We start from the raw sequence: 27,220 nt of genomic DNA, 5'->3' as shown, positions 1-27,220 counted from the left end.
TGGGTGGGGACGGGGACACAGCCAAACCATAGCAAGTGCATTACAAATATGAGTCGATTTTACCCTCAGAATGGACTTATAGGTAGATACTCTCATTCTATCCATTTTCGACAGATGATGAAACTGAGGCACAAAGAAGTTAAGGCATTTGTCCAAAAATGATAAACAGTGGAGATGGGATTCATACAGAACTGGCCTGACTCTGGGTTCTGCAGCTTTGAAGAACTAGGTTTGGAAAACCACCAGAGGTTCAGTTCACTCTGCCCCCAATTCCTGAGTTTGCTGAACCAGCACCATCATCCTTGTCTGGTAGGGAGAGTGAGCCTCTAAAATAAGGGTTGGGAGTCATGCAGTGTGGCTGTGGTCCCTGGGGCTGGGCGTTAAAAGTCAAGAGAAGCAGGAAGCCCCCTGCAGCATTTCTCTCCTCCCCAGCCCAAACACCAACCCAGGGTGGTGGGAGCCACCTTCATCCCCAGCCTCACTGCACAGCTATTAAGTGGGGATTTGCCAATCAATAAATCAAGGCACCTGAAAAATGAACTGGGGAACCGCACTGGCTTCCCTTCTTCTTGATTAAAACAAACAACATTGTGAAATGTCAACCTGTCAGTCGTTCGGAAAGTTTGCGGCATGGAAAGGCGATTACCCAAATGACTTTTTAAAAGTATGAGAATTTGCCTGGCTGAACGTTTTTTAATTAATGCCGTGAGTTAACATTAATAACTATTCATAGCTCAGTGAGCTGGGCTTGGGGTGGGTTTAGGAAACATTTGGTATCTCTGGCAGGGACAGATGTTGACCTGGCCGGTCGGCAGCTTTGACAAACCTAAGGACCTCAGGGTCCTGTTGAGCGTGAGGACCAGGGAAGACAGGGCTGTTTGCAGTCGGTGTGGGCTTTCATGGTATTGTGAGCATTTCACGTTGGCATAAGTGTTGCTGCTGTGCAGGTGGTCTCTAGGGCTTATAGTCTCCCCGATGCTGTCCCCCACCCCTCCCGTCATTCTGGTGAACAAGCCTCTCGGGATTATTTGAAAAAAAAAAAAAAATGTTGCTTGGGATCACACCATTTAAACTTACCTCCCTAATTTTCTGTGATCTCATTTTTCCTTAAAATATCATTGGAAAAGTGTTATTGAGTTGAGCATTTTATTTTCCATTTAAACATGGTGAAACCGAGACATAGGGGCAAAGGCTTGGCGTGAGGTTGGTGGACCTGGGCCTAGGACACCTTCTGTGGATCCGCCTTCACAGGCTGGGAGCAGCATTCGACCACAGTGACATCATGATCTCTGCCAGGGGATGCTCGGGCTCTGTGGCCTCTGTTTTGCTGATGGGTACGGACACCGTATTCAGTGGGTATCCATCCCTAGGGGCAAAGATGTGGTTTTAAAGGAGAAAACTCTTATGGGCTTATAAACTTTTGATATTTTTTTTTTTTTTTTTTTTTTTTTTTAGCACAGTGGGTTGGGCTCCATCTTTAAGTTTGCGTTGGTGACTCTGCTCTAGGAAGGTCTGGGAGAGAGCTGAAAGTTGGGACAGTTGTTAGCAGTTCCAGGTGGAGGTGGTTTGGGAAAGACTGGTGAGGCTCCAAGAGCAGAAAGTCCAGCCCTTCTAGTTTAGCAATCTCCAGAGAGCTCTGCTGTTGCTGAGGTCGTCTGCACAGGTTGCTGGGAGCAAAATGGGGCTTAGGAAACAGGTCCGGAACAGGGGTTTGGGACATCTTCAAGGAAGAGGGGAAGCAACAGGAATTAGGGTGGGCTGAGGACTGAGCCTCGGCTTCCCTTTTGTGCTGAACCTGGGAGAAAGAAGGGGAGCCAAGAAAATAGGGGGGAGCTTTGGAGGTCTGGGCACCTGAGCAAGGTCCCCTTGTCACCTGCATTCCTACGTTCTTGGGAGACCTGGAGAGTTGGCAGAAGGATTCTGAGGATCAAGTCTACTCTTTGTTTCCTGGGCTCACGTGGAGCCTCAGACCCCAAATTTCTGGCATGGCCTCTGTAGGCTGTGTCCTGGAACTCACCCTCTGCGCCCCGCTGGGCTTGTGTAACAGGCGTGGGGAAGTGCAAGGGGCTGTAGGTACTGAACCGAAAGGGAGGTGTGGTGAGAACCATCTGTCTATAATGGCACAGGTATTTGGGACATGCCACAAAGCAGATCCGTTCAACCCCGTGGCCCACAGCCTGTCAGCTGGGTTAGGGTTCTCAGTCAGGTTCACGTTCAAGCCAATATTGACTGTGTCATTCAGTGGAAAGAGCTGCCCTCCTATCGGTGTAATTGACAGCAGCATCTACCATCTGGGTATGTCTGGCTCTTGGTCTCACTTTGGGTCATGCGATTGGTCCCAAAAGTACCCTTTTGAGGTACTCTTTATCCTTGATTGCTAAGCCATTTCTGATTTAGCAAACAAGACTGTAGCTTCTATTTTTACTGTTTTTTTTTTGAAAGTACATTTAATAGTTTTATTTGTAGTTCAAAGCAATGAATGTCCATCTTATTTTTATTATCTTTTAAATACCATGTTATTTTTTATCTTCACCAAACACTGCCTGTTTACTTCAGACATGAAAAAATAGGGAAGTGCAACACTCTTAAACTTACGACCCAGAGATAACTAACATTAACCTTGTGCTTCCTCCTTCCTAGTTTATTTTTATAAACCATGCAATTCTATAATTTTTTTACAGTAGTAGCAATAGCTAACATTCATGGTTTACTTACGATGATCCAGGAAATATGCAAAGCAGTTGAATACGTAGTTTAATTTAGAATTAATTGTATATATAGAAATAAGCAATATAGAAAAAAGCATAGTCCTCAAATAAATGTAACAGTTATGGTTTAGAGGGTTTTCTAGGGGCAATAAGTAGTCACTCCAGCTATCTCCATTTTTTGGTTGAGAAAACGGACACTCCAAAGGTGTCTAGACTAAGTCGGGTGTGGTGTCTCACGCCTGTAATCCCAGCACTTTGGGAGGGCAAGGCGGGTCGATTCTTTAAAGTCACGAGTTCGAGACCAGCTTGGCCAACATGGTGAAACCCCATCTCTACTGTAAAAATACTAAAAATTAGCTGGGCATGGTGGTGCATGCCTATAATCCCAGCTGCTCGGGAGGCTGAGGCAAGACAATCACTTGAACCTGGGAGGCGGAGGTTGCAGTTAGCTGAGGTTGTACCATTGCATTCCAGCCTTGGGCAACAAGAGCGAAACTCCGTCTCAAAAAACAAACAAACAAACAAACAACAACAACAAAAAAACAACAAAACAAAACTGTCTAGGTTAAGCTTTTAGCCTCCAATTCTTTGCCTCTAGAACCCACAGGTGTGTGATATGATTTCAATCATTTAATAATATGCTGAGACTTTTTTTTTTCCTCGTGTCTACAGCATTTTTACTGACTCCTTGGCATTCTCTTACTCTTCATCCCTGGCCACTGTTCACACCTGGAATGGATGGCTGTTTAGAATGAAGCTCGTATCACCGTCTTCACCATCTGGGAAGAGGGAGATTTTTCTTTGCTGTCTCCCAGGTCCTTGCGAGACTCCTTGATGTAGTCTGCATGGAGTGAGTGTTTATCTCCTTCCAAAAAGTACACGCTTGTCTTGACCAGTTTGGAACTGGAGTTTGAGATTTGGCTAGAACTCTACAAAGATTGCGCTCCAGCTGATGATATATTTGTACATTCCAGTCTCTCTCTCCACCACCTCTCACTGGGTCACCTAGAATCCCCTGGGCGAGGCACAAGACAACATTTTCACTGCTTTAACTTAGAGGCAGTTGTTTAAAACTGCTTTATTTTCCCATAAAGTGATTGTCCTTGAAAAAATATATATATGCATGCATATGGGCACACACACACATATCTCTCCCCATGATGTATGTATGTTTTTTTAGGTGAGGTTGCCCACCTATGATAAACCTTAACCCAAAGTGGAAGAGTTTGGTGCCCATGCCAGGGCAAAAGACTGAACCTTCACTGGTAAGCCTAGAAAAGCACAGTTTTTCTTTCAGCCAGGAGGTCAGTCTCCTAGAGAGGCACTTTTTAAGAATTTTGTGGGTAGATCACATGGGTATTAGATGCGGGGAAGCTTGCCTTATTCTTTCAGTGTATCACAGCCTTAGTTCTCTGACAGACTCACATTTTCTGTAGGCTAAAAGTCTGAATGCCAGCTCTCTCTATGGACCGGGGCCTTGTCTTTCAAGCTCTGGGTGTGTGGGTCACTGCAGAGTTGACTTGGGAGTTTGGGTAGGGAATGATCTTCGCAGGGGAAACCCCGGAAAGATAGAAAAAGAGAGGAGAAAACTTGCCGGCCTGCCATCAGGTTTGTTTTTGTTAGATGAAAGATAATCCTTGCTTGGTGTCAACATGTCTTGGCGTTGTGGTAACAATTCTTTGGTGATCTAGCCGTTTAATGAGCATAGGAGATGAGAACCGACTCCTGTTAATCACCATCTCCTCTGGAAAGACTCCGTGGAAAGGGAGAACAGATGAAAGAAAGAAAGAAAGAGAGAAAAAGGTGTTTAGAGAAATGTGTATATGTGAGTGCTCTCCAAGTAAACATTTCAGAGCTGGGCCAGAATAATTAGGAGGTACATTGCCATCTGGAAATGTTCATTCTTTTGTTTACCTTGTATTGACTCTGTTCCAACGAGTGAATCCCTTGATATGGGATGCCTGAACTTTTCTTCCTTACGAAAAAAAAAAAAAAAAAAAAAAAAAAGCACACATATCTCCTAGTTGGTGCTTTCTTTGATTTTAGCTGAGCTGGGTTAGGTAGTGCGTGGGAAAGATCACCGGGCAGCTTGCTTGTCTAAAAGCCAAGCCTGGATGCGGTGGGGAGGGGCGGGCAGGAGAGAAGGCTGTCTACCCTCCTTCAACAGGAAAATAAAGGAGATAAATAAACCCTAATCCTGACCTGGGGGCAAATCCCAATAAAGATCCAGGTTAATTTTTCCTGCCGATCCAACCCTCGAATTCATTGTGAGAATTAGACATTCTTCGGCACTAATTTGCCAGATCAGATTGTATAATTATCCTTTATAGGCCTGGGTGTGATGTATGCTCTGTGTTTATGCTGCAGGGGGCTCAGTGTGTGTGTTTGGACTTCAGAGTTGCTGCTCCATCCTGCCAGACTGCACTTCTCACACACAGGCAGGGGTGGCAGCTGTTGGAGTGTCTGCCGGGCCAGAAACAGGCCCAGGGTGCCGGGGCCTTGGATGAACTTGCCTGGAATGGGACAGAAGACTTTCAATAGAACCCAGAGTAAAAAGGATGAACCTATGGGAAGCAGGTGGAGGTGGGTCCCCTGGCTCGAATGGGGGTCTCACAGAAAGAGCATTCGACAAGGGGTTTCAGTAAAGACTGAGAAATTTGGAGACTGGAAAAAAAAGTAGGTAAATTCAGAACCAAACGATGTTCATAATCTTTGGCACTTTTGTCTTCTTAGACCTCTTCCTCCATAAAAACAAAACATTAAAAATTGTATTTTATGGTTGGACATGGTGGCTCACTTCTGTAATACCTGCACTTTGGGAGGTCAAGGCAGGTGAATCGCATGAGGTCAGGAGTTTGAGACCAGCCTGGTCAACGTGGTGAAACCCTGTCTCTACTAAAACTACAAAAATTAGCCAGGCGTGGTAGTGCACACCTATAATCCCAGCTGCTTGGGAGGCTGAGGCAGGAGAATCACTTGAACCTGGGAGGCCGAGGTTGCAGTGAGCCAAAATCGTGCCACTGCACTCCAACCTGGGTGACAGAGCGAGGATCCATCTCAAAAAAAAAAAAAAAAAATGTATTAGATAGAATCCAGATGATTAGAATCCAGGCTGGATTCATTGTTATCTAGGCATTCCTATTACCATCATTTTATTTATTCTGGTTTTAAAAGGAATTTGCACATTTTCTTGGGCCCCCAAAAAGTATTAGGGGCCCAGTGGGTGTGTTGAGCTTGGGTAGGTTTCTAGAAATTGGACTCAGTGGTTTGGCGTCTTGACTACTTGGCCTGTTTCCTTGAAATCACTCCACTGTGATTTTGGACCCATCAAGAATGTCCAACCTGCAACTTTTATTCTGGCCACAGAGGGGGCTCCAGCTCATAAAGTGTGGACATCCATCCACGTTTCCCATTCCGGGTCTTCTTCCCTCTCCACCCTGGTCTCCTCCTGTGGCATGTGGCTGCCTTTTCCAGCATGGCCTACTGCCTTCCGGGTGCACTTTTTGGAGAAAGTGGTGAGTTTTGGGGACTGGACGTGTTGCAGCCTAATGTCTCTTTGTGGCCTCACCTGCTGGACCTTTTGTCTCTAGCTTCCTTAGTCCAGGTGTCCTGGGAGGACCGGGTTCTTCCCTCTTGGTTGGAGGTGTCTTGTTGCTGGTGTTGAGCTGGGAACCACTAGGTGGTGTATGGCTCCAGGCATCCCGGGAATGTGAGGAAGGAGGGGTGGGGCCGGGGGTGCAGGAGGCAGGGAGGGACCCTTGGGGGCAGGCTGTGGGTAGCCAGTTGCAGTCTGTGGCCTCCCTCAGAGGTTTGGAGTCGGGCGTGGCGTGCTGCTGTTGGCCTCTTTCCGAGGGAGTGCCATCCCCTCCCTGTCCCACCACCATCCGCGGTGAGGACAGTAAGGGCAGTGCTACGTGGTGGGGAGGTGTGTGTGAAGCCACGGAAGGGCTTCTCAGGGCCGATGCCAGGGCCAGTGGGCCCTGGACAGAGTCAGGCTCCCTGGGCGGCCCTGCGTCTTGGTGGCCCTGGTCATCGTGCCAGTGCAAAAAGCCAGGGGGCATGAGACCCCCTACTCCCTTTAAGGACCAGAGCAGAAACAGACCATTTTGTTGAATGTAGTGACCCAGGTGCACTTCAGGTTACAAGTAGGACTGCTTAGAACAGGACTACAGGAAAGGGGAAAGGGGGCAGCTGTCTCTTGGGACATGAGTAATGTCTCTTACCCAGTTGGCACTCTAGAAGTCAACTGGGCACGTCTCTGGGGCCTCCTGGAAAAGTGGTGTTTTCCATCCCAGAAGAGAAAGCCGAGGCTGGAGAGAGGGTTGCGGTCAGCTTGCCTGAGGTTCCTTGGGGGCATAGGAGGGGGAAGTGGGGATACCTAAGTTCTTGTAACTCAGAGTGTTCTGAGGACCCCCAGCACTGGCTTCACCCAGGAGAAAGGCAGAATCTCAGGCTGTCACTCCAGACCCACCAAATGCAAATTTCAGCAAGATCCCCAGATGATCCTCAGAGTCTGTTACTTATTGAACTTACCTGGGGAACTTTAAAAAAAAAATCCTAGTGCCCAGGCCTCCCCTTGTAAGAATCAGAACCTCTTGGGGTGGGGGTCGGGCTTCAGAATGATTTTCCAGCTGTCCAGGGGAGGGGGCAGGGATTTTCGTGAGTAGCCATGTCTGAGAATCTCAGCTGTATGCCTCTGCCTCCCCTCTTTCGCCTACTCCCCACTGTAGGATTTCAAGAAGATGGCTTTCCACTGTCCCACTATCCTCTCTCCCCAGTCTCTGCCATTATTAAATGGGCAGAAGCTTCATGGGGACAGGTTGAAGAGTTAAGACTAAGTCAGCATAAAATGCAAATCTCCCATGGAGGGGTGACGCTGAAGCTATATCCATTCAGCTGGGCTTTAGCTGGAATGAGCTTATTGGATTCTTTCCACCTAATAACAAACTGAAAATGGGTTGTGCATTTCTGCTTTGTATAAAGTAGAAACAGGAACCCGTTCCAGATGCTGGGGTTAGCCTTGGTGGCTCTCGTGTAGTTTCGCTTGCTCCGTTTCGGTGAGTTTTCTAGCATTTTCGGGTTAGGTCCAGCATCGGCCAGTTAGGTCCCAAGTGTTGCATGATTCATCGGGCTAAAACTGTCTACCTCCTTTACCCTGCAGTCAAGAGCCTATGCATTTGAGGTTGGTCCTGGCATATGTTCATGGGTGTGGAAGTGGGAGCTAGGCCCAGCACACATGTGTTGCTGGTGTGGGGGGTAGGGGTGCTGGAGCCCAAGAGGACCCCCAGTCTGATTTGGTGGTAGGTGCGGGTTGATGGAATTGGTCTCAGGGTAGCAGCCCAGCCCTGTCCTCAGTAACTCAAAAACCCCAGAGTGGTAATGTATAATGTGCACCCAGCAAAAGAACAAACACTGCCCAGAGACAATCCTTTCTCTTGTGTGTGAAGGTTACAAGTTTTCTGTTTCGAATCTGATGGTATTCCTTTTCCCTTTTTTTTTTTCTTCTCTGTTTTCATTTGCCAACCTGAGGGTCTAGAGTGATTTCTTTGAGCCTAATGATGGGGAAAGTTAGAAAGGGGCTATTATCTTTAAACACCTTTTGAAATACTACTCTTCCTGGTGTCTGACTTAGATTGAACAGAGGTTGGGTTTAAAGATAAAATGTCTGTTTTAACAACGGCAGCAACAGCAACTATGCTGATATCTGTGTACATTTGCTCAGGAATGATATGGGTGGAATGAAACAGAAACTCACAACAGGAATGTAAAATTAATAATATTATAGCTGATATTTACTGAGAGCTTAATAGGGACCAGACATGGGGCGAGATGCTTGTCATATGTCATCCCATTCAGTGAATTCAGACATATAATAAGATCAGAACATATGAAAATTCAGAAATAGGATCATAGGAGTAAAAGACCCAATAAAAACAGAACAAGTTGGCACTGTGGTGTAAGATTGTTTTGTAGTAAATGTCCGTTGTAAACTTAAGTTTCTTCATAACTTGAAAAAAAATTACTCCCCCATGTAAATATCTATTTACATGTTAGTTGATTCTAGGTCAAGTTTGTGATCATAATAAACTGTCTTTGAAAATATTCTTCAGTTTGCCATATCCACAATTGGCATAGGAAATGAATTACTCCCCTTTTTCTGATGAATGTAGTTTTAGTCTGTATGGAAGAATAAACAGCTATTAAACTCCCGTGTGCTTGTGGGGAGCTGTCTGGCATTGAGGAACCACTTGGTCTGCATTTAAGCTTCAAGATGAGTTTCATTATCTTGTTTCCTGGTGTAATTCTTCCCTTATTTTTCTAGGTGGAATCAGAGATTTCTGGCTGACTTGGTGGGTGCTTTGAACCAGGAAAGGACAAGAAAGAGGTGAGTTGCACTTGGCAGTCACAGTACAGCTGCGTCCCTGTGGCTCTTTGCTTCGAGGTTTTGATCCTCCTTTGGTACAACCCTTTGCTCAGACATCCCTAATGCCCCCAGCTCAGAGCAGCTGTTGGCAGGCAGGGTCCTTGCACTGAGCCATCAGAGAGGCCCAGAGGCACAGGTCAGTACGTACAAACAGTCATCACAATTAATTTAGGCCAGGCTGTCTGCTCCTGGCTTTTACTTGGATCAACTTATTTTCACCTGTTCCCCACTCTAGAGTGAGGTCCTGTTATGCCCAGCCTACAGGTGGGGAGGCTGAAGTACAGTCACTTGCCCAAGGTCACAGTTAACTAGTGAGGGAGCCAGGCCTGGACTGTTGCTGGGATCTGTTGCTCTTCTGAGTGACAGTGAATTTTCTCAGCTCCCCAGGGCATCATGCGACTTCTCCTGCTACCTGCCCTGAACACGCTGACTCCACTGCAGGGCACAGAGGTCTTGCAGTGCGCAGGGAGAACAGGAGGCAGGTAACCCGAAGCCTGCGGGTCCTGGAGATAGAGAAACAGGTGGATTGCACCTGCTGGCCTTTAGGAGTGCAGAGACTGTCCGTGGGATTAAAGGGGATATTACGCTTTCTGGCATGCTGCCGACTGAAGTCTGCTCCCAATAAAACAGGATGTGGAACAAGGGGCTGCTCCCCTACTCCAAGGGCTGGGTTTGCCCAGGGCTGTCTAGATGCCACCATTCATGGCAAGTACAGCACTGACTGTAAGTCTCAGTCATAAGTACTAAGCTGGAAGCTCAGAGCATGGTCCTATTTGATTGGAAGCAGCAGATGATCTCTACTGGTATGAAGCCTGGGAGAGGGAGTGCTATACAATGCAATCACACTTTTGGAACTAGACAGATTATGTTGTAAATTTGTCACTATTGGTCTGGTATAGTGGTAGAGCGTGGACCCGGATGCCCTGGGTTTGCATCCCATTTCCACTGCATCTTTGCTTTGTGACCTAGGGCTGGTGACCTTCACTTTTCCGGACTATGCTTTCCACATTTATAAAATGGAGATAATAAAAATGATCTCTTCCACGTTGTGAAGTAAAAGGAGAGAACACGCAGTGAAGTGCCTGGGATGTATTACGTGCACAATGAATGTCAGTGTTTTTTTCCCTGTGTTTTAAAATCTTCCTAGCTCTCGATACGATCTTGGGTAAAGTACAAAGCCTCAGTTTCCTCATCTGTAAGATGCTAATACTCTGTCCTCAGGGGAGAGTGAGAATTGAATGAAATAACACAAATCCAAAGTCTAGGTGACAGTAGATGCCCTGTTAGTTCCCTCCCTTATTTATCTTTGTCTTATTCTGCACGGCTCAAGCTGAAGGAAGGCGGCCATGGGTTTCAACTCCCCCAGCCACTAGAATACTAAGTCCTGACGATGACGTCACAGCAATTTTCCACTGGATCCTTCCCCCGCTCCTCCCAGCCACCGCCCTGGTGTTGGCTTTCGTAGAACAAGCTGGGATACCCACAAGGGGCCCCAGCCTTTGGACTCCTAGTCCTTCCTCCCCAAAGTGATCCTATCCATGTCTTCCCTAAGCCTCTTTCTTAAATGCAGCACTAGATAGGGCATTTTCTTATTTAAAAAAAAAAAACCATCGTGGTGCTCTGTTTATTGTCCCAACAGCCAGATCTCACTGGGCGGTCCGTCTCACTTCCCAACACTTCCCACTCACATTTGAATCCTTTCAGCCAAGCTCATCTCCTCCACATCCCACTCCAAGACTGCATGTGACTGCACCCCGCCACTGTGCTCAGCACACTCCCTCCCTGTGTCACCATCTGTGTACCTGACCTGTTTAAAACCCCACAGCCAGCCGGGCACAGTGGCTCACACCTGTAATCTCAGAACTTTGGGAGGCCGAGGCAGGTGGATCACGAAGTCAGGAGATCGAGACCATTCTGGCTAACACAGTGAAATCCCATCTCTACTAAAAATACAAAAAAAAAATTTAGCCTGGCGTGGTGGCGTGTCCCTCTAGTCCCAGCTCCTCGGGAGGCTGAGGCAGGAGAATCACTTGAACCTGGGAGGCAGAGGTTGCAGTGAACCGAGATGGTGCCATTGCACTCCAGCCTAGGTGACAGAGTGAGACTCCATCTCAAAAAAAAAAAAAAAAAAAAAAACAACAACAACAAAAAAACCACACGCACAAAAAAACACACAGCCATGGGACCATGGGGCTGGCAGCTCCTTTACCTACCCACCAGCTCACCTTCAGGACTTCTGCAAGTGCTGGCTCTGCCTTCCCAGCCAGTGCCTCGAGAATGGGGTTGGGGGGAGGGGATCTCTTTCATCCCCACCGTCCCTTCTTCACTGCTCATCCTGGGATCCAAGGCACACGCAGTAGGTGTCCAGATGATGACACACACTCACTGGTGGGAGCCAGGGCCAGAAAGAGAGTCTATGGTTGAAGTTACTCTTCAGCTGCTGTTTGTGTTTGGAGGTGTGTTGGTGTGGGGGTTGGTTAATGAGTGATGCCAAGGGGATTTCCAGGCAAACTGCAGGCACTGCCCTCCTGGAAGCAGCACCTTCTGCCTTTGCCAGCCCTCTCCCCCTCTCCCCAGGGAACCCCATCCTGAAGACCAGCTCATTCCGTGAGATGCACAACCCCCTCCCCTGAGTGGCAGTAGTTCCACCCTTCATTTGTTCATCGGTTCATTCATCCATTCACTCACCAAAGAGATATTTATGGGACACTCACTGTTTGCTGGGACTGCTCTGGGCAGAGAACGGGTACTGGACAAAACAGGCTCCATCCTGCTGGCTTGGAGCTTGGCTTCTAGTGGGGTCTATCCATTCATTTTCATGCTGCTGATACAGACATACCTGAGACTGGGTAATTTATAAAGAAAAGGAAGTTTAATGGACTCCTAGTTCCACATGACTGGGGAGTCCTCAGAATCATGGCGGAAGGCAAAAGGCATGTCTTACGTGGTGGCAGGCAAGGGAGAATCAGAGCCAAGCAAAAGGGGTTTCCCCTGATAAAATCATCAGATCTCGTGAGGTTTATACACTACCATGAGAACAGTACGGGGGAAACCACCCCATGATTCAATTATCTCCCACCGAGTCTCTCCCACAACATGTGGGAATTACAGGAGCTGCAGTTCAAGATGAGATTTGGGTGGGGACATAGCCAAACCGTATCATGGGGCCGGGAAAGACGAGAAGCGTTGGGTCAGCCATCATTCCTCTTTTGTCTTTTCTGTCCTGCAGCCACATTGGCTGTCAAGGTGGGGCAGGCTAAACAGTAAAAAATAGTCAGTACCTAAATTATCTAGTATGTAAGGAGGTGATAGTGTTATGCAAAAAACAAACCCAGAGGCAGGAAAGGCAGCTCCAGTGTGCCGCGCAGGGAGGGCGGTGGAGGGCAGGTGGCAGGGTTGAATGGAGAAGGTGACATTTGAGCACAGACTTGCAGGAAGATGTTTTGGGGAAGAGCCTCTGGGACAGAGGAAGCAGGTGCGTCGAGGCCCAAAGCAGGCAGGAGTGCAGCATGGTGTGCTTGAGAATCGGGCTCACTGAAACCTAAACGCCAAGGCGGGCAGAGACCGTCAGACCAGGTCGGGGCTGGAGGCCTTGGGCTTTCCCTCTGAGGGACCTGGGAGCCAGGCAGGGTTTTGAACAAAGCCTGCTGTAATCTGACTCAGTGTGAAAAAGGCCTCTTTACAGGGAAGCTGAGAGGAACAGGGCGGCCAGTAGGAGGGGAGGGCAGGGGAAGGGTCCAAGCAGGAGGAGCATCGAATGCGTCTGTGTCCCGTGCAAATGTGCCTTGTGATATCACACTCACACTACCATAGAATGACATTGATGGCGGTGATGAGCTGAAAAGCCATGTGCCTCATCTCGGGGACTGATTCTTAACAACCGTGATGGCCGGATTCAGGGTGGCCTCTCGCACTGGAGGATCATAGCTTCATTTGAGGGTCATTCTCCTCATCCCACTGCCTGCAGAGCCACCAGGGATCGCAGTGGCACATTGCAGGCTCAATAGCAAAATAATAATTGGAAATGAAAGGGAGTGGGTAAAATGAATAGGAGGAGAGAGACCAAATGTACCCTTCCTCCTGTTCTATGGTGTTAGGGCGTGAGGGGCACAGAGTATAGGAACACCTGATGGGGACATTATTATGCCCTGGAGCAGCTAATACTGCTTGAGATCATTCTTCATGGTCTCCCCGAAGCTCTTTGAGGGGTCCCCTTGTTTTCTTGCAGCCTGTTAGCTCCCTCCCATCCTCCTCCTTCCTCCAAGAAAGGACAGCTTGATGACGGCGGGAATGAATGGGCCGGCCGTCTGTCCTCTTCTGTCTTTCTTGTGCCATGGCCACAATGATCATCCTGGCAGGTCGGGCTAAGGGTGCTTCAGAGCTCACAGAACCAGCACGTCTTTCTTAGAATGCTTCCGGGATGGCCTGGTCTTGGTGGTGACTAGCAACTGTCCCGTGATTGCACGTGACCTGAAAACAGAACCTTTAAGGGAATGAATGCCTGGTGCCCTCTGTTGGGAGACTTGGCTGTTCATGCACGTGGCAGAGCTGTCTGAGGACTGCACCGGAACGCCCTTCTACCTGACGAAGCCTTAGAATGGCGTACATGGGGCAGTCTGTTGGAAACACTTAGAGAAAGGAAAGGGCAATGGGAGTGGTGGGGTCTTTCCCTGGTGTTTCTCCCAAGGTTGAGTGTGTTTCTGAGCGATCCTGCCAAGCTCCTGGGCAACGCGGGCACTTTCCTCCCCGCTGTCTTGCATTCTTCCACTCCCAGCCCAATGGCCCAGGGAGATGGAGCAAGAGGGGAGCCTCATGGCTGGGTCCCTGGAGCCACAGTGAGAAACAGTGATATTACAGTGTTACTGCCTTATGTGGATTTCACATACTTCCTTTTAAAGAACACATTCCCTACCACATAGCCCCAAAGCTCCTGCGTGAGATCATTAGGAGGAAGGACTATTTTTAAAGATGAAAACTCTGACGCTCCAGGAGGACACACTCTCTCCCCAGGTCCATCCATCATGTGTGTGTGTGTGGTGGGTAGGGGAGAGGTGCTGCGGCTCAGTGGTTGGTTTCTGCCATAACCATAATTGAGAGTGAAAAACCCGAGCCCTGGGAGAAAGAAGCCAGTCCCGGTTCTGAGTGTCAGCGGCGGTGGGGATGAGCTCACCCAGGGACCAGAGCCATTTAGAGGACTTGCAGATGGAACTTCCTCTCAGGGTCCAACTGTGAGTCACTGTGGTTCCTGTCCCTGCAGCAAGCTCCATCCCCAGGCCTCCCACTTCACCCTGGGACATGATGGTCACTGGTCAGACCTAATGACTCACTTGGACTCTTGAGCCACCTCTAGGGGTGGAGTCTCTCTCCTGGCATCTGGATCCTTGGTGCTATCGACGAAGCTTGGCTGGCACGCTTAGCTGCTATGTGCAAGACGTGTGTCCCAGGGAAAGCCCCCTCTCTGTCTGCAGAGGTCAAGTGAAAGCCACGGCTGCAGCCATCAGAGTTCAAAATGCAGGCTTGGAAAGTCCAGGGGGCTCCGTGGAGGTGAGACAGCCACAGCCTGAACTTTCTGAGCCCCGGGCTGAATTTGGCTGTGATACCTGAGAGATGAGGAAACTCACAAGCTCCCGGTTGCAGTGGCATCCCATGGAGAGGAGCGAGTGGAGTTCACCCAAAAGGCCAACAGCGGGCAGGGTGTCACGTTTCCCACCACGCCCGGGGCTCAGCCTCTGCTGTCATTTCTCCTTCTTGGTTTTCGTCTTCTAAGGGAAGAAATAGTGTCATCTTTTCTCAACCTGTCAGTCTCACACCTGCCTGGAGCCCCTGGCAGTGAGACACCCAGTGCTGTTTAATCTGATGTCATCTGTGTTGATTGTCTGTTTTAGAAACCAGGTAGCAAGAGGGACTTTCTGAGGATTTAAAAAAAAAAAAAAAAAAAAAAAAAAAAAAGTAAATCCCCGAACTATTTCAGGGAGGTTTTTTTTTTAACCTCCTGTTTTTTAGTTTCATGATTTCTTTTTCTCTTAAGTACATTCTCTTTTTTAATTAAGAAAAATTATTATTTTTTTAATTAAAAAGGACCAAATGCACCCCCTGGGTTGAGGAGTTATGAGAGCAATGTTTAGGGTAAAGGTCAAAGGTGAGGTGGATGTCACTGGGTCTGGGCAAGCATGCCCACCTGCTGGCAAACTTAAGAGACGCCATATGAGACTGGGGAAGGAAGGATTACTGAAAAATGCATATAAACCTGTTTTCTCCAATGACATTTATTTGTTGTCTTTTGGGAGATTAGTCCTGAGAAATTGACACCAGAGCCACCTGATGAGTGTGGGTGTCCAGAGCCTTGGCCTCGGTGACCTGTCCTGCCTCCCACCTGAAGTAGGGAAGTGTATTAACAGTCATGGGCCTCAGTTTACCTCCTTTCGGCCTCTGCCCTTCCCAAGACGGATAAAGCTGACTTACTGCATTGCACTTTTGTCCTTTAGTTCATCCGCTCCGGAACTTTCCACTTCTGGTATTTCTGGTTTCCAAACAGAGGGTTGAGGAGGTATGAGAGCGATGTTTAGGGTAAGGTCAAGGTGAGGTGGATAACTGGGCCTTGGGTATGGATGCCCACCTGTCTGACTCTGTCATTCTAAGACAGCTGTCCAGGCAGCAGCTGCCTCTTGGGACAGTGAGTGGGCCATTCCCATTGAGAGAGTGGGGTGACAAAAGGAGAAGGCAGAGACTGGGTCACTCCTGGGGATGCATGCTGTTTGACCTAGACCATGAGGGGCAGCTCTGCTGGGCCCAGCTGACCTGGTAGATGGGTAAGTCTAGGGTATGAACATGGGTATTAGTTGGCCAGGGTGTGAGAACTTGTGTGAAAGGGTCGGCCCCTGGGTGACTCAGTCTGCTAGCAAACTATAAAAGGGAAGTGACTCATTTCCAACCCTGAACAAGAACTCCTAAGGCTAGGCCGCCAGCACCTGTCTGGGACGTGGTTAGTTATTAACGCTGCCAGTAAGAGTGTCATGGGAACCAAATGCAGACCTAGATGCCTGGAGGCAGCTTGACTTTTCACAGCTTGCGACTGTCCACTCACCTCTTGGTGCTGGGGCTCCTTTCTGCCTGGCCCCAAATGCAGAGGAGCCCCTTGAACTCTTAGTCGCATGGTAGCTCCCCAGGTGCCTCTTGAGGGTGCAGATTTCACAGGGGTTGGGGAAGGGGAAAAATGGGATGGTCAGGGAAAATCACAACCACATTTAAAAAAAAATTTTTGTCCTGCTTAGAAGATTGGGTTCAAGGAGCCAGCCAGACTCTGGGCTTCCAGGAGGAGTGGGCTGTGAATGGGCTGGCCCCACCTGCATGTCCCTCTCCTCCTGGCCCTGCACATGCCACCTCCTGAGTCCTGGTTCCTGCGGCTCCATCAGATCTGCAGGGAAGGCCTTTGGGAAGTGGGGTTACATGGGTCCAAGGGCTCTACCTCCCGGGGAGGCCCTTGGCCTGAGAATCACTAACTCACACCCCGCTGACCTCTGGCCCCCGACAGTGTTCCTCTTGCTCCATTCTGGTCTGAAGTCCTCCAGGCCGCTTCCTGGGCCTGCTTAGTGAAATACAGAGCCCATCTCTGAGGACGTCTGTGGGGCTCGTGGGTTGAGCCAGGGGTTTAAATCAGCTCTGCATTCCCTTTCTTTCTCCACGTCTGGAAAAGTACAGAATAGGCAGCTTCTCCTCCCAAATCCCAAAAGGCATGTTTTACTGCTCCTGGGGGAGGCCCAGCCTGGGCACGAGCTATGCTTACTCCTGCCAGGGCCCTGCCCCTCCACTTCCAAACTGTCAAGCAGGAGGAGGGAGGATGATTGAACAGAAAGACACAGGAGTTTTAGTGAGTCAGGATCCCCGGTGTCCAAAGAGGGACCCAGGGCCCAGGGGGAAGAGACATCCCTGGTATTCGTTGCCACCTTTGTAAAGCCCTCAGGTGCTGGCAGGCAGCACAGAGGGAGTGGGGATGCCACTTGCCTACCTAGTCTATGGGAGGAATTGGGACATGTGCTCCCTGGGTGGCCCTGAGCAAGCTGTCGAACTGCTCCCCCAGAGTTTCCCCATCTGTAAAGTGGGAATAATAACAACACCTGTCCTGATTAGTGACCGGGTTTATGTGAGGCCAGCTGAGATCACCGAGCATGTGACAGGGCTTTGGGAGTGGTGAAGGGCCACCCAGATCGGGGTTGAGGCACCGGGGTGCTTACAGTGATTAGCAGCAGAGCAAGGCCTGAGGTCTGCGCTCCCCAGGGAGGGTGGCTTTACAGGCACCCACCTGCTGTGTTTCTTGGGCCTCCCACAGCTGATAAATCACCGCCGGGTGGGTGTGCTTTGTCTGGGCTCCAGCATGAGCAGACAGCTTGCCCTTGGCTGCTGCAGAGAGCAGCTCCTCTGCCTTCTCTCCCTTTCTTGGTGAGTTGGGCAGGAGCAAAAATAGATCCCAGAACCCCATCTCTTAGGTTTTGCCAAGGGACCCTCCAACTGCCCATCTAGACACTCTGGTGGCACTGAGTTCCTTTCGCAGGTCACATAACCATTGGGGGTGCTGATTTAGGTATTTCCTGCCATGGGTTTTGCCCTGGTTTGTTACCTGCTGCTGTTGCTGCTGCTGCTTTTTTTAAAATTGAAGATGTGTTTTTAGAATTGAAAAAAGAAAAATCATTGGAGGCTTTTTAGAATTAAAAATAAATAATAAATAAAAAAAATTGAAGATGGGGTTTTGCCATGTTGCCCAGGCTGGTCTTGAACTCTTGAGCTTAAGTGATCCTCCCAGCTCAGCCACCTAAGTAGCTGGGATTACAGGCTCATGCCATCATGTCCTGCTTGTCACCTTGCCATCAAAGAAGAGCGACTCACATAGGAGAGTCAGATTCTATCCCATAGTGCAGTATACCACAGAGGTGGTCTGCAAATGGCCGTTGAATATACAAATAGTCTCAGTCTTAGCATTTTCTTTCTCATGGTTTATTTTGCTTTGTAGAGTTCCATGCATTTATTGAAAGGAGGAAGGTTGAGATTTAAGGGAGCATCCCCAGGGGGGCAATACCCATCTGCTTAGTGCCTTTTCAGTGCTCAGTACTGTGTTAATTTGTTTGAATACAGTCTTTGCTCTCATATTTAATAAAATCAGACTCTTTTTGACCACCTAATTCCATCTCCCATTCAGACCCACAGCATCCTCCCAGCCTGTGCAGGTAGGTGCTTTCTGCTTGGACATTTATATGATGGAGAATTTTATTTCTCCTGAGGCCACCCACTCTAACATTGGCAACTGTAGTTGATGGGAAGTTCATTGATTTAGGGAGCATCCATCTGCCTTTGGATACTTCCATCTATAGTTCCTAGGCAATGAACAGGGGATGGGAGTATGGTATTGTGGCTGGATTGTGGGATGCGGACTACGGAAAAGTTCTGTGAAGGGATGGGACCTGGAAGAATCAGAGAAGACCTTGCGGAATTACTGAAACTTAGAGAAAAAAATGGACTGACATAGAGAGAGCGGGGAGGCTAGCTATGGTGGCTCATACCTGTAATCCCGGTACTTTGGGAGGCAGAGGTGGGCAGACTACTTGAACCCAGGGGTTTGAGACCAGCCTGGGTAACACGGGGAGACTCTGTCTCTACAAAAATTAGCCAGGTGTGGTGGCTAATCTTTCTTTTTTCTTTTGAGATGGAGTTTCACTCTTGTTACCCAGGCTGGAGTGCAATGGCGTGATCTCAGCTCACCTCAACCTCCACCTCCTGGGTTCAAGCAATTCTCCTGCCTCAGCCTCCCGTGTAGCTGGGATTACAGGCACACGTCACCATGCCCAGCTAATTTTTGTATTTTTAGTAGAGAGAGGGTTTCACCATGTTGACCAGGATGGTCTCGATCTCTTGACCTCGTGATCCACCCACCTTGGCCTCCCAGAGTGCTGGGATTATAGGCATGAGCCACCGTGCCCGGCCTGTGGTGGCTAATTTTTGTATTTTTTGTAGAGGATTGTGGTGGGAGGATCACTGGAGCCTGGGCGGTGGAGGTTGCAGTGAGCCAAGATGCTGCCATGTTACTCCAGCCAGAGCTACAGAGACCCTGTCTCCAAAGAGAAAGAAGCTGAAGACTTTCTGTAGTAGTTTGAGTAGTGATCTCCCCAAATTCGTGTCCATCTAGAACCTCAGAATCTAACCTTATTTGGAAATATGGCCTTTGCACATGTAATTAGCTAAGAATCTTGAGATGACATCATCCTGGATTCAGTTCCTAAATCCAATGACACATCCTTCGAAGAGAAGAAGACAGAGGAAGGCACTATGAAGATGGAGCAGAGATTGGAGTGATATATCCACAAGCCAAGAAATGCTGAGGATTGCCTGTAGAAGCCAGGAGAGGGGCAGAGGGCAGATTCTCCTCTAGAGCCTCCAGAAGCAATCAACCCTCTTCATACCTTGATATTGACCTTCTGGCCTCCTGAACTGTGAGAAAATAAATTCCTATTGTTCTAAGCCATCAGTTTGTACTAACTTGTTATGGCAGTGCTGGTAAACTAATATATCACCCAACCTTGAGAGAGAGATAAGAGTAGAGAGGCAAAGATAACCATGTGTTGTGGGTTATTTTTGCAGCCCAATTTCCCAGCCCCCCACCTCAAGCCTGGGAGAAACAGACTTGAGGGTGGGGGTTTGGGGGATTGGGCTGCATGGGAAGGAGACTAGACTCGTTCATTTGTTAGCAGGCAAGGTCTGCAGGCCAGATGCCCCATGGTACCAGAATGAGGTATGTGTAGAGGAGAGTCTTTTGCCAGGAACCTTGGGGGTTTTCAGAGCACAGAAAGATGCCAACTCTGGATCCCCTGCTCTGTTTGACCGTCTCTACTAAATTTCCAACAGTTCCTGCATCTTTATTCATAGAAAGGGATCAAACCATCCTTAACACGCATACCACTGCAAATAAGCATGTAACTTACACAATGACAGAAATAATTATAAGATGCTTACCATTAGAAAAATTATAGCATAGGAAATATTTAGGAACCATGCTTAGTTACAGGATGTTAATCTTTTATCAGTAAGTAATAGTTCAGTATTTTCATGGTTGTTTAGTATTTCATTGTAGGACCATGACATGGTTATTTTTGAATAGCTTTTTTTTTTATGTTTTCAATATCTTTTTTTTCCTTTTGCTGTGAAATAAAGCTCTGATGACAATCCTTGCAGCAAAAACTTTATTTATATCTGTACTAGCTTTCCAAAGCTTATGTAGTAAGTTACCACAAACTTGGCGGGTTAAAGCAACACAGTTTTTTTCTCTTGCAGTTCTGGAGGCCAGAAGTCTGACCTGAGACTGCTGAAGCTAAAACCAAGTCATTGTCAGCAGGGCAGCTTTATTTTGGAGGCTTAAGGGAAGAACTGTGATTTTTTGCTTCTGATGACTGCTGGCATTCCTTGGCTTGGAGCCACTTCGCTCCAGTCTCTGCCTTTGTGGAGTTCTCCTTTCTGTAGTCAAGTCTCCCTCTGCCTCCTTCTTTTATGAACACTGTGGCTACATTTAGGGTCCATCTGGATAATCCAAGATAATCTCCCCATCTCAAGACCTTTAACTAAATTCCATCTGCCAAGTCCCTTTTACCATCTAACATAAGGTAGCATTCATACATAGCAGGGATTAGAACATGGCTGTCTTTTTTAGGGAGCGGAGGGGAGCAAGAGTTTGTGCCATTATTCACTTCATCACCATATCCATGACTATTTTCTCACAGTGAATTCCTAAAAGTGGATCTAGAAGAGAAAGGGCCATCCTTAGGTTGCACAAAGTATTCAGGGGTCAGCAGATAAAACTGGCATCTTATTGTTGCTGTTCCTTTAAGAGCCTTTCTTAGCTCTCCTAAGAGTCAGATCGGATGGGGAGGTGGGGTGTACACTGGATCCCCCACTACAGGAATCATTTAAAGTTAGCCTGTAGGAAGCTTGGGGCTAATAAGATAATTCCCATTAGGAGAGGAAGGAAATGAAGGTGGCCTGACATCCTTTCTGTCTCTAATTTATATGATTCACTGAAACCTCCCCCTCTCCCCCCACACCGTGCTCCTTTGGCCACCCCTTTGAATTCTGGTTCCCTGTCCACAGCCTCTGCCAGCCGGGGCTCTGGTTTTCAGCAAGCCCCAGCATGCCCGGGAGCCCGGGAGGGTTGCCTTCTGCTGAGATGAGGCATTCGGGCTCTGTTCTTGGCAGCTGTGCCAGAGAATCTACTCTTTGCCTCCTTCCTCTCTTTTCCCAGAGCCTTGCCCAGCTTTCCCCACCCCCACCACTGCCCCAACAGGGATGGAACTAGTGCCTATAGGACCGCAGGAGAGAGAAAGGCTGTCAACAGAATGCTGGCGGGCTCAGGGGACTTAGGGGCCAAAGCTGCAGAGAGGTTTTGTTTGCTTCCTTCCCATACCCCCCAGTACTTTTTAGGGGGAGGAGGAAGAGAGAGAGAAAAGAAAAAAAAAAAAACAACACAAGAGAGAGCTCATTCTCTTCCTGTTTTGCTCTGCTGCCTACAGTTTTGGTCGAAGTTGTCTGCAAACATGAAAATCCAGTTTGGGTCTTTAATTAGAAAAGTGTGATGTCTCCCAAACCTTAGGGTTTTTGAAGTTCAGATCAAACCCCAGAAACACATCTGGGGGCTGGAGAGAGAGGGAGAGAACCCGAGAAGGGCAGAAAGGGAGAGCCAATCTCATCTGCTCATCTTTCGTGTTGCTATCAGCTGTTACCCACTTCATTTACTAGACACCCCCCTTCCTATCTCAGACCTGCTGGGAGCAAATCTAGTACCCCCTAGCATCCCCATGCCTGAGAAGGATCTCTGGCATTCATGGCTCTTCCTGGCCCCTAGTTTACTTCTTTTCTTCCTCTTACCCTCCCAGAGGGAGGCCATATGGTGGAGTCTTCCGAGTCAGGGCCAAGGGCCAGCGCAGCTCTAGCCCTGGGGACAGTCCAGCAGCCCTGATGTGCCGTGTGGGTGGCCTGTTCTGTGAACTTGCTGCCTGACCTCCCTGTGCCTCTGAGAGTCCAGCTGCAGCCTTGGGCAACAGCCTCGCCCCATCATGATGGGAGGGTGCTGAGGCTCAGCTCCCCCACTCACCTTGGCACGGATGCCACAAGCTGGCCAGGCCATGTGGGGCCAGGACCAGGCAGAACAGACAGAGCCCTCATCAGCATCATTTCCAGTTGAGTTGGCCTATCCTGTCTCTAAGGCCATAGTGTCTCTAATGAGAGTGAGACAGAGACAGATAAACCAGGGGTTCAAGGAAGAAAGAACACAAATTAGAAAGGTGAAAAATACAAGGGAAAGATACAGGAGTTGGGTATCTGTGTAATATGTAGCATGAAACAATAGCAAAGCTAGAGTTTGGATTAGCTTAGCTATCTTGGAATCAAGACTTCATCAGTAGCTGAGCTAAATCATTCGTGGTGAGGGTGTCTTAAGCACCCTGCTCATGACTCCTGCCTTCATTACCTCCTCCCTGCACATGGACACAAGTTCTCAGAACTTTTAGGGGTAGTTGAGGGAATATGGAAGGAGGCAAGGTAAGGGTTAATCTACATGCTACAAACAATTTTACTTATTTTAAATGGAAAAGAAAGGAGTAATGGAAGATGGATCCAGACTTTATTGTACACTTCTTAGGAATGGTTTATAGCAGGAAAAGAACCACGGAAGTGGCTGAATGTCCTTCCTCTTCAGAAATGTGCTGACTGTATTTTTGAAATGGAGATAATGCCATAGGGAAATAGAGTAATAACAAATAGTACTTAACTGAGTCTTTAGTACTTAACTCAGTCCTCGCAACAAGCCTAGGAGTTGTCCGTGTTTTACAGATGGGTTCAAGAGAATTGAGGTAACTTGTCTAAGAACCTACCACTCCTAAGAGGCTAATCCCGGACTGGAACCCTGATCTGACTTTGTATCATTAAGCTGTGGGACCTGAGAAGTGCTATCTGAAGGGTTTTCCCATTGGTAGGAATGAGTCTTCATGTTCTAAGGGCCTCCCATGCTTTAAGATGACTAGCTTGTGCTGCTAGTGATCTATTCATGTGTTCGTTCATTCATTCATCCATTTGTTCATTCATTCATCCATTCATTCATTCTCCTCTTAAGTGCCAGATAGTGAGCTTGGTACCCTCAGTGCAGGAAGGAAAACGTGGCTGCTACTGTAGCCTGCGGCTGACCGGGTCGACCTATGCTACTGGGCAGGGACACATCAGGAGGTGAGCTGTCTGCCAGCACCCACAGTCTGGTGGTGCATGCTCTTTCTCTCCCATATCAATGGGCAGTCCTGCTTGGTGACCCAGATCCAAATGACTCAGAGGTCCCACTGTGTCCTCTCTGCAGACTGACCGGTGGCTCTCAAACATCTGGGTGGACAGTAGAAGCCAACAGGGAACTTTAGGGACCAAGGCAGGAGGACCTGGCAGTTTGTCTCTCATGAAGGGGAGAGTGGAATCGGCGACCTTCTGCCTGGAATCTCATTCCTGGCCTGATTCCCAAAGGGGAGAAGAGCTCCTACCTCATCTCAAAGTCGCTGTTTCTCTCCCCTGACCTCGACCCTCATTGTTGCAGCAGGGGCAGGACTCTGTCGGGCCATATCCCTCACTTGCTGTTGTTAAATGGGTCATCTGAAGAAAGAGAAGGAAGGGCCCTATGATCGGCTGTTAGATGGCCCCTGAGGGACATATCGCATGATAAGGAGAGGGCAGAAGGGAGTCTGGGACTGGAGTTTCTATTATCTTTAAAGTCCATCTCTTGGCACAGTCCACCCGGACAAACAAGGGATCCAGGTTGGTTCGGGAGGGTCTCTTTGATCTACCTATAAGTTAGTGCCTTTCAATGGAGAACCGCAAAGCAGCCCCACCCAGGGCCTCGGAGATAACAGGCTGCTGCAATCACAAACCACCCGCCTCTTGATAATGCCGGGTTTTATTGAGGTCTGGTTTTTGCCCAATGGGAACACATCCGGCAAGCATCAAAGGGAGCAGGCGTCACCCTGTACAAAGAATCGTGGGCCCTCAGGTGCGTGCACCTTGGGTTGCCTGTGTGGCTGTGTGTGTTCAAGCTGGCCCGTTGGCAATTACCTTTCTGTAGATCAGAGGCCACCAGCCCCAGAGGGGCCTCGACATCTCATGAACTCCATTCCCTCGTTCTGGCTGGTCCAGCTCCTAAGATGTCCTTGAAAATGGTAACTTTACATCTTAAGTAGGAGGGTCACTCCTGTGTCGTTGTGTACCTGGCTCGACATCCCAAAGGCAGCTGGCGTGAGAAGTTGAATGGTGAGGTGAGGTGGACAGTCAGAGGAGGCCAAACCTAAAAGCTTATCAGACTTGTTCCTTTGCAGCCGTTGGAAGGTTTTTGCACGACATGCAATAAACTCCAGGGATGTGCGTGTCCCACCTATTATAGTGGAAGAATAAAGGGGAAGTAGAAAGTCGTTTTCTTCCATTTCCCTTGGCAATGGAAGAGTTAATGGATGAACTGGGTGAGCTGTGGTCCTGGGGGAAGGGTCATCCCCACTCACCCCCGGGCTGTGCCGCTTGGCTGCCTCATATTTTATCTGGGCAGTCAGGATGCTGTGCACTGCGTATTAGCCTCTGGAGACCAGTGCAGAGAAGCACCACAGTACAAACAGAACATCTGGAAGCTTTTTAAGGTTTATTTTTTAACACGTTTGTAAGAGTCAGGGCATTTGCACACGAGCTTTACAGGCTGGAAGGAACCGAGGAACTTGAGTCAAATGGGAGATCTCTTTGACTTTGTGAGGAGGGGGTGGTGAGGGTAAAGAAAGGAAGGTGGGCTGGGCTCAGTGGCTCATGCTGTAATCCCAGCACTCTGGGAAGCTGAAGCGGATGGATCACCTGAGGTCAGGAGTTCGAGACCAGCCTGGCCAACATGGTGAAACCTCATCTCTACTTAAAAAAAAAATTAGCCGGGCGTAGTGGTGTGTGCCTGTAATCCCAGCTATTCAGGAGGCTGAGGCAGGAGAATCGCTTAAACCCAGGGGGCGGAGGTTGCGGTGAGCCGAGATCATGCCACTGCACAACAGCCTGGGTGACAAGCGTAAAATGATGCCTCAAAAAAAGAAAAAATAGAAAAAGGAAGGTCGGAACACGGGAAGCAGCCAATGCTAGCGACAAGACCCTATATTCTCCAGACTCGCTTGTTGCAAACAGTGACCTGTTGGAGGTCCTTAGGCACAGAAAAGGAAGCTGGAACAGAATCCTGAGTTCCTTGTCTTTCTGGTCTTGCTGGTATGGAGCAATTGGATTTCTTCTTCCTTGTCCCAATCAGCTGCATTAAAAGGACTGGCAGAATAGAAAGCAAATCCCTTGGGAAAGAATGGACATCCTGGCCCTAAGGCCTCTGGGAGACACACTGGGAGTGGCTTTTTTTGGTATGTTTTATAGACTGGTACCTGTTCCTTTATCTTTCCATCTGGGCTAGCCAGGTGGGGCTGAAAAACGTAGAGTGCAGGGAAGCCGTTGATTCTGGTCCTGCAGTGACTTGGTACACCTGAGACAATGCGAGCCTGTTAGCTTTCTCTTCTTCTCCTCTTCTCCGCCTCCCCTTGCCTCCCCCCACTGACATCCTGGACTTAATCATTCAGGCCAAAGGAAACAAGGAAAAGCTCGGCTCAGCGTTTTAGCAGAACAGGCTGGGAATGAAATAATGAAGAAAAAAGACAGTCCCAGAAGGAGAAAGAATTTATACGGGACTTAATCTTTCTTCCTAAGGAGAGGGCATCTGCTTATTCATCCCTCCCTCATTCTTTGTCAGTGGTTTCTCATTTAATTCTCATTTAATTCTTCCTTCTATACTCCACCTCCCTGATGGACCCGTTGTCAAGCTTATTGCCAGGGCTACCTTAAACATACGTGAAATCTGTGCTTGCTCAAAGAGCATCCTTGTGCCCATGGGGTGGATCTTGAAAGAGGTCCACGGTCACATGGTTGCCTTTTTTAAGACAGTTCTTTTTGTCAGATGAGCTAGTGCTTAGCGCCTCGTGGGAGCCGGCTTATTTGGTGCTGTGTTTATTAGGGGAGGAAACTGAGGCTTTGTGTGGTTATTCATGAGAGGCTGAAAGGTGTCCACCCTGTTCTTATGGGAAATGAGGTGGCACAGCTGCCAGGAATTCCACCCCATCTAGTCACCCATCTGGCAGGTATGACGTTGGTTCCCAAGTCTCCCCCAGTCACTCTTATTACAGTTATTGCTCTGGAACCTCTTACGTTCTGCTCATGATCTGGGTTCAGTACCTTCACCAGCTCAGAGCGCACAGTTCCTCTTCTGGCTAGCTGCCCCTCGGCAGCGATGCTTAACGTTGGCTGATCACCGGACTCAGCCGGGGAGCTTTCACTGCTGCCTCAGTCCTGCCCTTACAGATTCTCCCTTAACTGGGCTAGGATGAGGCTGAGACAGTGAGAGTTTGAAAAGCTTCCCAGGTGATTCTCATGAGCAGCCAAGGTCAAGAAGGAACCATTCCTCTGGGCCAGTGTTTCTACACTGGGGACAATTTGGCTGCCTGGTCCCTCCATCCCAGACATACCCAATGTCTGAGACATTTTTGATGATCACACCTAGCATGGGGTTGTGGGAACTCTGGCATCTAGTGGATAGAGGCTGGGGATGGCACCGGACATTGCACGATGCACAGGACAGTCTCCCACAACCAAGAATTATCCAGCCCTGAGTGTGCCTTGTTGAGAAATCTGGCTCTCAACTTGTGCTTCTTACATTTGAGTTTGCATCAGAATCACCTGGAAAGCTTATTAAAGCAAATGGCTGGGCTGCGCTCTCAGAGGTTTTTATTCAGTAAATCTGGAGTGGAGCTCAGGAACTTGCATTCCTAACAAGTTCCCAGGTGATATCAAGCCTGTTGATCAGGGCTGCAGTTTGTCTTTGAGTGACCCTGAATCCCACTTGCCTAGATCTGCGATATATTGGATCCATGATGATTACGAAAAATCCAAGACAACGGGCGGGGCATGGTGACTCACCCCTGTCATCCCAGCACTTTGGGAGGCCGAGGCGGGGGGATCATTTGAGGCCAGG

The 27,220-nt window shown here is 48.6% G+C and overlaps 1 long non-coding RNA gene across 5 annotated transcripts in view; it reads left to right on the top strand.

Moving 5' to 3' along the window:
• LOC104651993 (uncharacterized) overlaps positions 1-27,220 on the top strand; it is a 564,635-nt gene that overhangs the window by 148,844 nt on the left and 388,571 nt on the right. For all 5 annotated transcript variants that reach the window (XR_012514707.1, XR_012514709.1, XR_012514708.1 and 2 more), the window contains exon 2: positions 9,031-9,093. This is a non-coding gene — a long non-coding RNA (uncharacterized LOC104651993). The remainder of the gene's footprint in view (positions 1-9,030; positions 9,094-27,220) is intronic.

The sequence above is a fragment of the Saimiri boliviensis genome, chromosome 17 (genome assembly GCF_048565385.1).
Source record: "Saimiri boliviensis isolate mSaiBol1 chromosome 17, mSaiBol1.pri, whole genome shotgun sequence".
NCBI classification, from domain to species: Eukaryota; Metazoa; Chordata; class Mammalia; order Primates; family Cebidae; genus Saimiri; species Saimiri boliviensis.
The sequence above is the reverse complement of the archived record's forward strand: the minus strand, read 5'-3'. Positions and strand labels throughout refer to the sequence as shown.